The sequence below is a fragment of the Bidens hawaiensis genome, unplaced genomic scaffold (assembly GCF_021521415.1).
Source record: "Bidens hawaiensis isolate Kalapana, Puna unplaced genomic scaffold, B.hawaiensis_p1.1 tig00009361_1, whole genome shotgun sequence".
NCBI lineage: Eukaryota > Viridiplantae > Streptophyta > Magnoliopsida > Asterales > Asteraceae > Bidens > Bidens hawaiensis.
This window is the reverse complement of record NW_027491690.1, coordinates 232678-238919: the sequence shown is the minus strand read 5'-3', so window position 1 is coordinate 238919 and position 6242 is coordinate 232678. Positions and strand designations below refer to the sequence as shown.

General features: G+C 36.5%; 1 pseudogene across 1 annotated transcript; it reads right to left on the bottom strand.

Moving 5' to 3' along the window:
* Nucleotides 1-715: 715 nt before the first annotated feature.
* Nucleotides 716-6242, bottom strand: LOC143532114 (homeobox-leucine zipper protein ATHB-16 pseudogene; annotated as a pseudogene). The gene is made up of 3 exons (XR_013135120.1): nucleotides 5972-6242; nucleotides 1922-2285; nucleotides 716-1317 (listed from the first exon to the last, which is right to left on the bottom strand). The product of XR_013135120.1 is annotated as a homeobox-leucine zipper protein ATHB-16 pseudogene (transcript).

Sequence of the window (6242 nt, the reverse complement as noted above, 5' to 3'; positions counted from 1 at the left end):
CCACGGTGGGCGCCAACTTGTTGCTACAACAAAGATAAGACCATTGATAGTGAATAGAATGGTTAGGCTAAAAGGCTTCAAGGGTTCAGATTAGCCTAACGCAGGTCGTGGTGTCCCTCTACGTTTGCGAAACTTAGAAGGAGGTTCACTAGTTTGTTGTTGATTGTTATAGTTCACCAAGGATTAAGAACCGTGATGTTTGGAATCGGTTCTTGAATGATGTTATTGGTGAAGCTATGAAGCTTTTAAAGTAAGAAAGAAACAAGCTAAGAGCTTATTTCTCTAGAAAGAAGAGAATTATCCATGTTTATGACTTAAGTCTTCCTTTTATAGAAGGAGAGACCAAGCTCTTTATCCAGTGTACAAACTAATTGACCTTCGGTTCGCTTAGAGGGTTGATCGTTATGGGCGGGAAGTTTTGGACCGCTGATCCATAGTTAAAATAATAATATAGCACGTGTGTACTTGTTTTCATAAATTTGGGCGAGAAATGAAGCCTTTAACCTTTTAACCCTTTAGCGTTAATGTGTTTCAGTCATTTTATTATTTCATTGGGCTACCCCCGTCATCAATATGTTTTTTTAAAAAAACGGTAAACAGGTATTAGAACAAAAATCATTAAAGACACCAATGTGTTCGGTCAATACCAATACAAGGACAACACCGATGGTCGGACACATAATTGGTCATTCCATTCAATGCTTCACATTCAATCTATTGAATGCAACTAGATTTGAAAGACTTGGATTATTTTCCAAAATTACATGATGCTTCATCCATTCCATTCTACTTTTAGCCTTTTCTTCTTCAATGGTTTAACCAAAACAGAAACTTAAGCTTCTATAAATACATCCCTCATGCCCACCGATTTCATACTTGTTTTAAATTTACAACTTTTCATTACTTATTTAAAATTATTTCCATCAGTGATCAGAGATTAACCGGCAATGAATCATGAACCGACGATTCTAGTTTTCCTCGGCCAAGTTCCACTGATCCTGACAATACCATTGCAACGTCGGAGCCTGATCATCCGAGAAGAAATTGCAAGACTCGTCTCCACTGAAGAAATCATGTTCCTCAACTTTCACGAATTGAGGCTGGTATGCTTTCTGAGAATCCGTAAATTGCTGGCACTTCAACATGTTGGCAGCTACGGTTGTTGTGTCTTCGTTTAAGATCGCACTTGAATCACTGTCGGATGACCCGTCTTTGAAATCCGGGATGTATGCCATTTCAATCATGTTTTCTGGCGATTTTGGTTTATCGTCGTTGTGTTCGTGTTCTCCATACAGCTCCTTAATCTGCAAACATAAACTTTTATTCATTTAGTATACTTTTTAACTACAAAAACACACTCTAATTCTAATCACAAATCTATACAACTAAGATCCTGGAATTTGAATCAAATTTGGGTTATTTAAATAAACACAATTAGAAAATTAAAAGTAGTAACATAAAACATAATAATTTTAAAATTGTAAGCATAACTTAAAAAATAAATAAATAAATCATAAATGCATTATACAAGAAAAAACATAACTGTTTTATAAAAAAGTATTTAATTAAATCTTGAGGTTTAAGAACTTGAAAAACAATTATTTTTTTTAAATATTGTCATTACACATATGCAATATGTAACCGTAAGTAACGTAAAAAAAATACAGTATTTTTTTATATACCGAGTCAACTTTTTACACATGTGCAACTAATTTTAAACAATTAAAGTTGTGTAATTATCAAAAATCTTTATTATGTCTCAAAAATTATTTTTTAATTAAATTTAATCTCATCCACATGTCTTATTTAATTAAATGTTTGGTTCATATTGAGTTCTTAAAGTTATTAAAATTGTTATCAAAATATAATGACCCTTCGGTTTAGTAATTAGAAAACAAAAGTATATATAAACATAATTTACTAGTGGGAACAACGTACTTGTTTAACTAGTGAATCATTGTCATGTTTGAGTGAGTCATAATTGTGTTTGAGCGAATCAAAGCTGGACTTAAGTACATCATAGTCTCTTTCAAGTTGCTTGGTCTTCCACCGCGCTCGGCGGTTTTGGAACCAAACCGCCACTTGTCGCGGTTGGAGACCAAGCTCTCGAGCCAGCTTCACATTCCGCTCCGGCTCGAGTTTGTTCTCCATCTCAAAGTTCTTCTCCAACGCCTTCACCTGATCCACACTCAACCGCCGCTTCTTCTCGGAGATCTGACCGTCACCGACACCGTCTTTGTCCAAACCATTTACTAACATTGACTGAAATTGACCACTGCTTTCTTCTACAAAATTTACAAATCCATTTTCATTATTGTCATTATTATTATTATTAATTCTTTTAATAACAATTTTTTACACTTAAATACCACCTAACCTTTAACTTGAATTTGTAAGGATTTAAACTCAAAACTCAAATAAATGAGTAACAAAATGAGTTTCTATTATTATTAAATGTTTGGATCTAATATAAATAACTTATATCATGAAAAACTACAAATAACAATAGTAACTATCCTAACATCAAAATAACTATTGTCACACTACACTTTTTGTATAGAGCAATTATACTAACATTAAAATAACTGTTGTCACACTACACTTCTTGTATAGAATAATTATTATTATCCTACTTTATTTTATATAGTGTAATTACACTAAGTTTACTAACAATTATTATTGTAACAGATCTCACTATTAGTATTAATATTTAACTTTTTTTAAAGACAAAACTTACAATACGTCAATTATACTATCAAAAACTACTATGTAAATACATCAAGTGAGCTACGCCCATATCCAAACAAGACATTAGAGGTGTTCAAAAAAACCGGTTACGGAACCGGTTTGGCCGGTTCAACCGGAAACCGGTTTTTTAAAAACCGGTTTTTTTAAAAACCGGTTTGACCGGTTTACGTAACCGGTTTACGTATCGGTTATACGTTTTGGAGCCAAAACCGGTTTTATAACCGGTTATAAAAAAAACCGGTTTTTTTAAATAACCGGTTATTAAAAAACCGGTTAACCGGTTTTTAAAATAACCGGTTTATTACCGTTATAAAAAAAACCGGTTAACCGGTTTTTTAATAACCGGTTAACCGGTTAAACCGGTTTTCGAACGTTACCAAACGGCTTTATAGCCGTTTTTTTTTTTTTTTGACCGTTTTTTAGCTGTTTTTTTTTTGTTTTTTTACCATTTTACCCCCACAAACATCTATATATAGTTTAGGTTGGGTATTGGTTAGATCACACTTGATTATACAACTCCAAACGCTCTAAACGTTTATTTCATACGCGATTATACAACTCCAAACGCTCTTCTTTCGTAGTCGTTTATTTCATACTCGAGTATACCACTCTTAATTCGTAGTCGATTATCATGGCCTCCCAAAGTGCTGCTTCATCGGTCAACATGGGTGCCTCGAACACGGGAGAAACCGTCGTTCGGGTCATCCCCACGAAACGAAACCAAGATATTTGGCAACATTTCGACCTATGCGAAATGTCTAACGGAACCCAAAAAGCTAGATGCAAACATTGTTTGAAGTTTTATAACAAAGAAGCAAACTCCAGTTTAAGAGCTCATGTAGAAAAGCCCTCTTGCAAGGTCTTGAAGGACGAATCCGGAAGTAGTTCGCAGCCGGAGATGACGAATCAAGGAACGGTGTTTACGTACGACCTTGAAGCGGTACGTCAACAGTTTGGCAACTTTGTGATTCAACAATCACTTCCTTTCAACCACTTCGACAACCCTCAATTCACGGAGATGATGCAAAAGTATGTTCAACCACGCTACCAACACGTAAGTCGTTCGACCCTTAGAAGAGATTGTCTTAAAGCATGGAAAAACGCTAAATCCGAACTAATTTCATACTTTTCAAACTTACAAACTGGTGTGAACTTAACAACGGATGTGTGGTCGGTACCTAATGGTTCGCCCGACTCATACATTTGTGTGACGGCTCATTGGGTTGACCCCCGGTCGTGGCAAATGATGAAACGAACCGTTGCGTTTCAATTGTTTGATTACCCGCACACGGGTAGAAATATTTTTAAACTCTTGGATAAAGTCATTCGACAATACAAGATTGAAGATAAAATCTTTTCAATATCGTTTGATAACGCGTCCAACAATACGGCCGCGGTTGGCCATTTAAAATTAAAGTATAAACCTATCTGTGATGGAGCGTTTTTTCATAGCCGATGCATTGCACATATTATCAACTTGGCCGTGCAAGATGGGTTAAACGTGATCGAAACGCAAAGAAACAATTTTAAAAGAATGTTACGAGATGTTTTTAGCAACAATTCAACATTTTCAAGATACAAAAAATTTTGTGAAGAAGCTAACTGTCAATGGTTGGGGCCTAATTGGGATTGTCCAACAAGATGGAACTCGACTTGTGAAATGTTTGAGAAAGCCATCCAACAAAAACAATCGTTAATTGCGTTTCATCAAATTTTGTCAAATAGGGGTAAATGTGCACCGTACGATCCTAGAAACTGGTTATTGATTGAGATCGTTACGGAGGTTCTTCAAATTTTTAAATCTTGCACAACTAGTTTATCCGGGGTTTACTATCCAACAAGCCCCATTGCTTTACCAAAAATTGCTGTCATGTGCACAAAGTTGACTGAAATTCATTGTAGGGGTGCACCTTATTTTGATATGGGTGCAAAAATGAAAGAAAAATTTAGAAAATATTTTCAACAACTACCCGCTGTTTTGACCTGTGCGGCTGCGTTAAACCCTTGCATCAATGTTGGTGGTGTTGAAGCTTTAATAGAAAAAATTTGTGATGAGCTAGAGTTAAACGACGATCAAAACCCCCATTATAACCAAACTTTAAAGAATGCTTTCAACACCACCTTGGCAAACATGTATGATGTTTACCTTACAAAACACGGGTCGTCTTCCCAAATTCATGACTCGTTAAGAGCTGTTGCCCAATCCCAATCCCAAACCGACCTTGAAATGGGGATGTACTACATGATTTGGGAAGACGCCGGTAAACGTCAAAGGGTAAACACCCCAAGCAGTGAACTTGGAAGGTATGGTGGTACCAACTTTGTGAAACACATGACTCCGGATGAATTTAGAAGTCTTGATTTGCTGGCTTGGTGGAGAGGTAAGGAGGATGAGTTTCCGATCCTCGCCGCCATGGCCAAAGATTTACTAACGGTCCAAGCTTCCACGGTAGCTTCGGAGTCTGCTTTTTCTGTTTCTGGCAGGGTTATATCGATTAGGAGGACTCGACTCACTCCACCAGCTGTAGAGATGTCGATTTGCTACAAGGATTACTTGGACTCTTTAGATAGGGCACAACATCAACGCTCACTCGAGGGGGAAATGGAGTATGAGGCGGCCTTGTATGAAGACGAGGTCAATCAAGGACACACTCAACCAATGACCGATGAAGAAGCCGCGTACGACGATTACCTAAGGAATAGCTCGGGATCGGGTAGCGAAGAAAATGAGTAACAAACATCAACTTGTTAATGTAATCGTGTCTAAGCATTCTTTAATGTTTGTATTTTTGAGTTACGAATATGCGATAACGATTTAATGTTTGTATTTTTAATGTAAAAGCTATAAATGAAAGTTATGTGTTTTTAATCTTCCAAGCAAAGAATGCTAACAACGAAACCCTAAACCCTAAACCCTAAAGCAAAAAAAAAAAAAAAAAAAAAAAAAAACCGGTTAACCGGTTAGACCGGTTATTAAAAACCGGTTATAAAAAAACCGGTTTAATAACCGGTTCTAACCGGTTTCTAAACCGGTCCAAACCGGTTTGGCCGGTTTGAGTTTTCATTGATAAAAACCGGTTAATAACCGGTCCGGTTATTAACCGAACCGGTTTTTTTCTGGATAAAAAAAACCGGTCCGGTTAATAACCGAACCGGTTTTTTCAAAAAAACCGATTTGTGCACCTCTACAAGACATGCATGAGTTTTTAAAATTTGATGTTACCTAGGTTTTCACACATCATGGGATCCGAGGTTCCATGTCTTTTCATGGTGGGATTTACACACAGTACAAGGTGAAAACACACACAGAGATTTGATCTTCAGTTACAACCAAACATGGTGACTGACTTTAGTTGAAAATGTTACTGTTTTTTCTCTTGTTTTTTTTCACCATTGATCAAGAAAAAGTGGTGTGAAACTTTTGTTGAAACATGATGGGAAGAGAGAGAGAGAGATGAGAATGAGATGAAACTGGTTTCAGGCCAGCTGGATTT